The following is a 9,388-nucleotide window of genomic DNA, read 5'->3' on the forward strand; positions in this document are numbered from 1 at the left end:
GCTAAGAAATCTTGATTATATTTGTTCAACACTTCAAAATATGATAACAACTTTCATAAGTGAACTGTTTACCATGTTTTCGCTGCCAATCTGTACGAACCTGTCTTTCAAAATCAACACCCACCTGACCACTCTCCTTGCATCCTCTCTTGGCTTGCATTATGAATGCAACATAAGCGGCTACTTCCTTGTTGATTACAATGAAGTGTTCTGCCAATCCTTTTGCATCATGACCGTTGATGTTCATGGTTTGTTCTTCATATTTATGAAATATATTTTCCCACATGGTGTTGCCATGTTGTTGTGTACCATCCACACAATCTTGGGTAAAAAAAACATAATTGCGACAAATGCATTCATCTTCTATCATGTTTTATTTTGCACCACAGACTTTGGTTTTTTTACCTTACCTTTGTCTTTGCCTTGACTTTGAGATTGTGAATCCATATTACAAGAAATAAAGAATTGTAGAGAAGGTGTGATTGTTTTAGATTTAAAGAAGAAGATTGAGAGATTGAGAAATTCTAGAGAGATTTAGAAATTCTGGCGTGAGTTGAAATGAGTTTGAAATTTGGTACTTTTAGAGGGAAAAAATGGTAGCTGTTGGATGAAGATCTGACTGGAGAGTGACAACTTGACTAGCGCTAGCGCTGTAATGACTAACGAGTGTGATTATGACTATCGAGTGATGGACTCTCTATCGCTCGCTGGAAACTCCATCGTGTATGCGTATATGTTATTTCTGACATATAGGCATATAGGTTTGGCAGTTTGGCATACCCATAGTGGGTGCATATATGCCAAATATCAGATTTTGGCATGTGCATAGGAATATGCCTCACTGCCCAACTACGAAATCGGGGGAATAAACAAAATAATATACAACAAAAAAATCTAGTCAAAAAAAGATTTTCAATTGCACATAATAGATTGTAATATAATGCTTACCCGAAAAATGCGTTGTATGCTTACCAAAAAAGCCCAACTCTCACTGCATTCAACGCCCAAGACATGTTGTCATATCTTGTAATCGTGTAATTAACTTGTCATTGCTAATACTGCGGAAAATTTCTCGTGCAATGACTGTGAGTAAATAATAAATCTACCACTTATTACCAATATGGTTTCGCAAACGATTCTTCACTATATCCATAGGTGAAAATACTCTCTTAACGATAGCTATAGCAACCGTATCAAAGACAATATAATTAATAAGTAGACATGAGGATACAATTTATCTTTTTTTCGTCTCAACCATTTCCTGTGAAAGTCCACTAATTCTGTTCAATTCAAGAAAATCATTACTAGAAATCACATCAACAAGAAATTGTCTAGTTGTTGATCAAGAAACATAAGACCAATTTGGGAGAAATTAGTTGGATATAGTTTAGCAAGACAAAATAACGCACCTTTGTTGGAAGCTGAAAACTTATCGCTTGAATTTAAATCACATACAAAGAGGTAACTCAATATTCACTTCATAAAACTGGTCATTAAGAAATCAACTTGAAAATGATGTAGATTTATTTCTTCTTGCACACTACATGTTTACTCCTTCCAATTAGTGCATATGAAGACATCTTTTCAGCGACTCATATATCATTTTCAGCACAAAATGCATAAATACCATGCATAAAAATATCCCACCCATTATCTCTCATTTCACGCAATTGGTTTTTAGATATCCTCAACAAATTCATAGTGAAAAGGAGACAATACCAAGTACATGGCCAACTTTTTCGTACAACAAACTGTGTGGACAAAATCTGGCACAGTTGCAAGTAGATCTAATTAAAGATCTTTGAAAAATATGTATATATAATTTTTCTCTTTCTCTGCCACAATCAATATATCTGGACTTATAAAGACGTAAACCTGATTGTGTTGAAGAGTTTTTGGACGCTCACAAATCAATATCCAAGATCAATCTAGTCGTATCCAAATCAAGAGGATCTGAATTCTGCCAAATATGAAACTTGTTATCTATCTTTCTAGATACAAATTCAACAAGGACAAGTCTCGTTATTGATTATAATTAAGGACTTAAAATACATACTACTTGTGTTATTCATACTATAAAGATAATACAATATAATGTGAAAAGGGAAAAAACACATGACACCAAAATTTTCTTTACGAGGAAAACTACACATGCAGAAAAACCTCGGGACCTCGTCTAGATGTGAACACCAAGTTGTATTAAGCCGCTACAGACACTAGCTTACTATCAGACTTTGCACTGGAATATAGTTGAGACCAAAACTGAATTAACCCTTCAAGAAATTCAGCTGCAGTCGTGCTCCTTACGTCTCAGGAACCTCACAAGGCTCTAAGAGTTGCTTTAACCTAAGTGAATACTTTTGATATCGATCTTCCTCTGATAGATATAACCCTATTTGATTTCCTTTTAGATCATTTATATTAAGGCTTGAAAATATGTTTGCAATTAACAAAGTTAGCAAACCTCACAAATATGGAACACTTACACTCAGTTAGCTGAGAAGCCTGGATTACTAACCACCTATCAACAAAAATCTAAACAAATCAATCAAGAAGAGTTTTAGACATTTATATCGAGGAATCACAAAGTTTGATATAAAGAGAGCTTTGCGATTTCTATATATCTCGTTCCTGATCGGAGATTAACGAAAACCTCAACAATCAATAAGAACAAGATCAGGATACACGAACAATCTAGTTAAAGATAGTCGTACCTGTATTTATGAATCCTTAAGTGAAGTATTCAAGTCATAAACCTAATTATGTTTCTCAGAGGAAATCAAAGTTCATAGAGGATGAATTTAATAAGAAACTAAGATATAAAAGTGTCAGGGATTATGTGACCCAGTTGTTTGAGTCTTTCTATTTTTAAAATTTTAAGTCTCTAGGCATATTTGAATTCAAGCTAAGATAACATATGATTCAGGCAAACACTTTGTCAGTTTAGGTGAAATTCTTGTTAGGAATTCATGTAAGCATGTGGAAGTTTGCCTTGAAATTACAAAGAAGACGATACACTATGGTCCATGGTTATAAAACCGTGTATAATGACAGTTCTTGGCAAATATGCCTTATGCACTTATAAGCATAATCGTGTTTATTGAAACTGAAGACTTAAACCATGATTTACAAACACAAAGTGATTTATTGATCAACGCTATCTTAGAAGTGTTTTTAGAGTTGTAGAAATGACAAACATATTTTTGAAAATAGTTTATGAGCATATGATTAGTTCGTATTGGATAACATGTGCAGGGGTACGCATACCTATACACCAGTTCACGAACTCAGGCTGCTAGGGTACTCGTACTGGGTATCTGTAACCTTATCCATTCTACGGATACTGGGAATGCGTACCTCCCCCGTACATGAAATCGAAACCTAGGGTAGTGTACTGGGCATGCATACCTCCCCTATTCCGGAGCTCAGATGTCTAGGATACCGTACTAGGTATGCTATATCTTAGTGGTTCTGAAAACTCTCTTTAAACAATTTAAAATATTTCCAATCGCCATAGATAATGAATATAATTGCTTGGGCAATTTACAAATGATCAACTTAAAACAAAAATAACCCCCCATTTCAAAATGTTAGTTCGCTTTGACTTTGTCAAAATATTAAGAAGATCATAGTATTTTACTTGGCTACCCTTAGTCACTTACCTATTTTATAAAAATGCTGGAATTAAAAACCACCTAAAATTGTAAGGAGGAGTGTAAATAGGAAATAAAAAAAGAAAATTAAAAGACATCCAATTTATGGAAGGTTTCGCCTATTTGCTACCCACACTTTTCCTATTTGCCATCCTCTTGAAATTTCCAAAGTAATTTTACTTTTTAATTCAATTTTTTTTCCTAATTACCACCTACAAAAGTCAAATTAATTTTGAACGTAACTATTATTACTCTTATTCATCTCCTTCTTGTACAATTCTATTATTTTCTTCTTCATCGATCGTTTTTTAAATCTTTAGCAGAGCGATGGAAACATGAAGTGCTGCCTCTTCTAGTTCATCTTCTTTGCTGCTGCCTCTTCTAGTTCGACAAAAGTTGGAAATCGAAAGTTGACCAGACTTTTCTTGAAAGGGGGCGTAATTTCTCGTACACAAATTTCTATAAGCGCCTCTTCCTTAATATCTCGTGATAGTCTAGTGCAAAGTGGCGGAACCTGGTGATGTATTTTCCTATTTTTTCCCCTACGCGTTGGCCGCATCTGCTCAGATCTATTGACGTAATTTTTCTCTTGGCTGAATAGAATTTTTTGAGAAAAAGGGTGGACATAGCCGACCACGAGATGATGCTACCTGGCTTTAGGTTGTCGTACCAAGTGAACGTCGTGTCTGTTAGCAATTTCGAGAATTCTCTCAGGAACAACCTTCCATCAGCCGCGCGATCATTTATGGCGGACAAGAATCGGCTAAGGTGTTTACGCGCATTCTTTTTTCCGTTGTATACTTTGAACTTTGGCGAAGTATAATCCTCGTGGTATTGGTAATCTGCGACTTCGGAAGAGTATGGATTGGTCATGAAGTCGTAGTTATCTTGCTTTACTATTCGGTAATTTGATTCTAGGTACTTATCCATCGCCTCTTGCGACATGATTACAGGCTTTTCTTCCTCTTCTCTGATATTTTTCGCCGCTTCTTTGGTGTTTTGCGCAGCTTCGGATATTTTTAACAACTTCCTTATCTCTTGTTCTCTCCGGACGTGGTCATCCAGTTTTCTCTGCATTTCTTGCTGGAGGGTCGCGTGAGTGGTGCGTCCTCATTTGCTGGCTGTTTGTCTTTCTCATGCAAGGCGTCTTGCCTTCTTTCTTATGTGTTTGGGCTTGACACTATTCCTATTAGAGCACTGCTTGGTCGAACTCGCAAGCGTTGCTATCTCAATCTTGTTGTCAAGTTTAGCTGCCAAAACTATAAGTCTTGATTTCTAGTATACTTATAGCTAAGTCTCGGATTAGGATAGAAAATATAGTTGACCATTAGATTACACGACGTTCATCGACTGAAGACGAAGAACTACTAAGGGGAGCTTGTGAAAATTCATCAACAAAAGGTATGTGGAGACTTGAACTAATCTATCACTCAAAAGTATATCTACTCTATCTCCTATTTGAGACAAAAGTCGAATAGCTATATAGACTTCGATTATACACATTTGATATTTCGAGCTGAGTTCAACTCGCTTACATATTTATCGAAATATGTGTTGGTAAGCTTTCGTTTTAACCAAGTTCATCTTATATTCTTGACGCAAGTCAAAAGATGATCATGTAAAAATCGCCGTGTAACATCTTACATGATTTGTGTGAGACAATCATTTGATGTAGACTCAGAATGTTTCGTATTGATCATTCGATCACTTGAAAATTGCTTTGAACCTAATAGTTTGTGTGAGATAGCTATTGTCGTCTTCTAAGAATGTTTCAATGATTAAAATGGGAGTTTAGAACATTTAACCATAATTGGATTATGTGCACAATATGCATAATTGCATATGTGTTGATCCAAGACCGGAGTGAAGTATGTATACCCGCATGCGTACTGGCGAGGTCAGCTAAAGTCCAGAAGCTAGAGTATGCGTACCTGTAAGCGTACTGGCGAAGTCAGTTGAAGTCCGGGTACTATAGTATGCGTACCGGTACGCGTACTGGGTTCAACTGAAACTTGGAAGTGTACGACAGTATGCATACCCGTTTGCATACTGGCGAACACAGTCCAAGTCCGGCTACTTAAGTATGCGTACCCGTTTGCATACCTGAGTGGTTTATGTTATAAAATCGGTTTGTTCATGAACTAATAAATTTATATAATAAAGAATGCAATATTTTGCAAACCGTGGCTATAATGTTCATGAATTGATTCGAGTGAATCAAAATCGATTTTGTTTCAATTGTGTCTTGTATACTTCTATGAGAATATAAATAATTGAACAACTCTAGAACTAGTTTCATTTGAGTCATTTGAACTAGTTATGGTTAAGATGAATAAGGTTGATATTAAAATGTTCATAAGGCTAACTTCGGTTAACTATTGTTGAGCCAACAAAGGTGTACACGTTTAGGTACGATTACTCATATCTATATGAAGTCACTTTTCATTTGTGTATAACAAGCTAAGTTCGATCTAACGGTCAAAATATATTAGCTTGAGTCTAATCATGTTTTCATCTAACGATGAATATTTAATGATTTGTTACCAAGGTAACATTGATTGCAAACCCTGATTTAAAGACTATATAAAGGAGAATTCTAGCAATTGGGAAACCTAATCCCCACACCTCCTGTGTGATACTAGTTGCGACTAAAGTCGATTCTCCTTTAACCTTAGGTTTTTTCTAAAACCCAATAGGTTAACAACTTGAAGAATTCATTGGAATTATGAAGCCAGACCCAACTGTTTTCTCTGTAGTTGCGTGTTCTGATCTTGCTGTTGATAGGTTTGGGAAACCTACAATAATAATACTGCAAGTGCACATCGTTTAACTAGTAGACAATGGCAAGTACAGGTCGTTCCCACGAGGAGTGTAAAATACTCTACCAACTAATATCGAAAGTAACTAATCGACCGGATAATGTTTTAAAGATTTTTAGAAATTTGGAACAAAATGAAATAATAATAATTTTAACAATAAAAATAAAATAGGAATGAGTTATTAGGATTCTCGGTTTCCACCAATTAATTATGCAAATTCTACTAATTGTTAAAAACATATTTCATGCCTTTTCAAATACTGTTTCTCCGCTGTAATTTTCTTCGCTTTATGGGTAGTGATTCTAAAGCATTACCTATCAATCCTAAAGCATATCACGTCAAGGGATTTAACCAAAGAATGCCATATCAATTGAAAAGCATAAATAATCAATGAAATCACATGAACAATAAAATACCAAGCTATATGAAGAAAAATTACTAGTCATTCAAATCATTATTAAGCATATAAATATAGAGTTTACACAATTTATTGGTTTCTACCTAAACCGTAACATAACACTAGCTAGAAATGGCTTTCTCAAAAGCCATAAACATATTAAAATTAAACTCTAGCTAATGAAAAATGAAGAATCGAAAAAAAACTTCAAAACCCTTCCTTCCTTGCGTCCCTATGGCCGGGTGCCTCCTCTCTCAAATATTCGACATCCTTCTTATACACCTTCACTTTCTTTTATTTCATTAAACAAAGTATCAAAATAAATTATTCTATGAAATACTTGCACACAAGTTGATGTCGTCATCATTATCTTTCCCCAAATAGTATTGCTACCTTGTTCTTCCAATGAAATAATAAACTCTCCTTATTTCCAAAGTCTCCCAAATGAAGAAAGAATTATTTTATTTCCAAAATAATCTCACGTGTAAATATTCCTCAATTAATTCTTCACATGGAAAATAAATTATCTTTCCCGGTGGAATATATTTGTAATAAAGTAAGAAAGATAAAATACTTCTCATTTTCAGTTTACATGTGCCAACCCCATTTTGATTTCAATTTCTTTGTTGTATTTGTGCCTCGCCTATGAAACAATTTTATGCTGCTGATATATAAGGAGATACCAGGCCAGCTACATTTTGTCATTTTTTTCATTGTGGTTGCTGATATATGGAAATACCAGGCCAACCTCATTTCATCATTGTGGTTGCTGATATATGGAAATACCAGGCCAACCCCATTTCATAATTGTGGTTGCTGATACATGGAAATACCAGACCAACCCGGCTGCTGATACATGGAAATACCAGGCCAGCATAATAAGTGATGTTGATATATAGAAATACCAGGCCATCATAATTGATCATTGTGGTTGCTGATACATGGAAATACCAGGACAACCACATTTCATCATTGTGGTTGCTGATATATGGAAGTACCAGGCCAACCACATTTTTCCATTTTCGTCGCAAACACCATTAAGTCTCACATTTTGCTGTTTATTCGTTGGATGATCGAATTCACTTGTACTTTCTACAAAAGCACTAAAATAGTATTAGCAACTAAAATATTGTATCATAGCTAATGTAAATATGGGTATAAAATGTAGCATATACATGCTTATCAACACCCCCACACTTATATTTTGCTAGTCCTCGAGCAAAACAGAGATATTATGCAATTGATTTTTTTTTAATTGTAAGAAAAGTGAAAACCTGCAAAAATAAGGATAATTACCCACTCACCCACACATAAACATTATATTGTCCTCAATGTAATTGAGTCATCCAACGTAGAAATTAAGATGGGAAATACAAAAATAAACAATAAAAATAAGAGATAGAGTAGAGGGAACAAATCTGAAGGGTTGACTCCCATGAAGCGAAATGTATTTGTTTCCCTACTTGCCAATAGCATGTTGTCTCAAACAAGGTGAGGTTGGTACCCCAAAATAGACATCCAATCATATATATAGAGTCTAAAAAGTTGAGGATTATCCCAACTAATCCGGTCAGCTGAAGATATGTCCCTGTGAACACTATAAACCTCCAAAACGGTATGTAAATTCATTCTCAATCGAAAACTGTAAGTGATATTCAAATAATGCATAGTTGGGATAAGTAAATCATTTCCATACACAACAAATTCAGATTGTTTGACAATTTTTATTGGAAGAACACGCTCTAAATCAGCTGAAATAATTTCCGCGGAACAAGAGCTCAATAGAGCAATAATATCACGACTCATATACCCATTATCATTTAAAACGGTTTCATTATTAATATCATCAAGATGAAAAAATTCAGAACTTAATGGCTTAAGGGTCAAGGTCGGATCTTTCTCGACTGATGGAACTAGTCGAGACTCAGAAAAAACTAGAGGTTCTAATTTGGGGTTCCATTTATTAGTGTCTAGAAACGGTGCGGAGTCTAACAAGGCATTGACTTCACAAATAACGCTATCATCATTATAACCAAACCCAAAATAATCTAAGCAAACCTCTAATGGATCTTCCAAGTGGATCTTGCAAAAGCTTGCCGAGTACACACTTGCTTTTCGCCCGCAGCATTTCGGACTAAGGTACCTAAAAAAAGTCAAACAAAGTGCGTAAAAAGAAACTAAGGAAAATCTAAAAGAAAAATAAAAATAAATTATGTACAAAAACTAAAAATAAACTATATACAATGATATCAACTAGAGAGTATTTTGCAACCACTCCCCAGCAACGGCGTCAAAAACTTGATAGGTTTGGGAAACCTACAATAATAATACTGCAAGTGCGCAGCGTCTAGCTAGTAGACAATGTCAAGTACAGGTCGTTCCCACGAGGAGTGTAAAATACTCTACCAACTAATATCGAAAGTAACTAATCGACCAGATAATGTTTTAAAGGTTTTTAGAAATTTGGAACAAAATGAAATAATAATAATTTTAACGATAAAAATAAAATGGGAATGAGT

The sequence above is a fragment of the Papaver somniferum genome, chromosome 2 (assembly GCF_003573695.1).
Source record: "Papaver somniferum cultivar HN1 chromosome 2, ASM357369v1, whole genome shotgun sequence".
NCBI classification, from domain to species: Eukaryota; Viridiplantae; Streptophyta; class Magnoliopsida; order Ranunculales; family Papaveraceae; genus Papaver; species Papaver somniferum.